Genomic DNA, 1533 nt, shown 5'->3' with positions numbered 1-1533 from the left:
GAATATATCCCACCTGAAATTAGAAGTTATCTGAAGAACAGATTTGAGGAATTAGACTGTAATGACCAAATACTAGAAGAATTGTGGGATGAAATCAAGAAAGCAAGAAACATCATTAAGAAGACAAGAAAGAGTTGCTAAATTATATGGATGAAATTTAGACATTAAAGAGTTTAAAGGAAAATTTCAAAAGACAGTTTGAGAAGACAAAGTCAAATGTTATAACAAAATGTGCAAGACCTGGAGTTAGAAAACCAAAAGGGAAGAATATGCTCAACATTTCTGTACCTAGGCAACTGAAGAAAAAATTCAAGTCTCAACTTGAAATATTTAAGATTTCTATGTATAAAATATTGAATGATGCAGAAAGCATTAATAGAAGAAGGAAGGGATATACAAAGCCACTATACCAAAAAGAAAGATCAATATTCAATCATTTCAAGAGGTAGCATATGATTAAAAACCAATGATACTGAAGGAAGAACTCCAAGGTGCACTGGAGACACTGGCAAATAACAAGGCTCTAAGAACTGATGATCTACTAATTGAAATATTTCAATAAACTAGTGTAGCACTGGAGGAACTCATTCATCTATGCCAAGAAATTTAGAAGATGACTACCTGGCCAGCTGACTGGAAGAGATCCATATTTGTGCCCATTCCAAAGAGAGGTGACTCAATGGAATGTGGAAATCTTTGGACAATAGGATTAATATGGCACACAAGTAAAATTTTGCAAAAGATATTTCAAGAATGGTTGCAACCATACATTAACAGCAAACTTCCAGAAGTTCAAGCCAGATTCAAACCAGGATGTGGAATGAGGGTTATCATTGATGATGTCAGATGGATTTTGGCTGAAAGCAGAGAACGCCAGAAAGATGTTTACTTGTGCTTTATTGACTACACAGAGGCTTTCAGTCATGTGTTAAAGGACAAGCTATGGGCAGCATTGTGGAGAATGGGTATTCCAGAACACTTAATTGTGCTCATAAAGAATCTGTACATAGACCAAGAGGCAGTTGTTTGAACAAAACAAGGGAATACTGAATGGTTTAAAATTAGGAAAGGTAAGCTCCAGGGTTGTAGAGGTTGCAGAAGATTTAAAATACTGATAAAGATCAAAGACCACAGTTTTCAGTATGGATTTCACCTCAATGTGAAGAAACCAAAAGTCTTCACTATAAATAACATCATGATAAATAGAGAAAAAATGGAAGTTGTCAAAGATTTCATTTTATTTGGATGCACTATCAATACTCTGGTAGCGTAGTGGTTATGAATCGGGCTGCGAACCGTAAGGTCAGCTGTTTGAAACTACCAGCAGTCCCACGGGAGAAAGATGAGGCGTTCTGCTTTCATAAAGATTAACAGCCTCGGAAACCCTGTGCAGGGTCGCTATGAGTCGGAACCCACGTCACAGCACATAACAACAACAACAATCAATACTATAGAAGCACCAATTAAGACATCAAGTAAGGTAATGCATTAGGCAAATCTGCTGCACTACTCTTCTCAAAAGTGTTCAAGAGC

The sequence above is a fragment of the Chrysochloris asiatica genome, unplaced genomic scaffold (assembly GCF_000296735.1).
Source record: "Chrysochloris asiatica unplaced genomic scaffold, ChrAsi1.0 scaffold00397, whole genome shotgun sequence".
Classification (NCBI taxonomy): Eukaryota; Metazoa; Chordata; class Mammalia; order Afrosoricida; family Chrysochloridae; genus Chrysochloris; species Chrysochloris asiatica.
The sequence above is the reverse complement of the archived record's forward strand: the minus strand, read 5'-3'. Positions refer to the sequence as shown.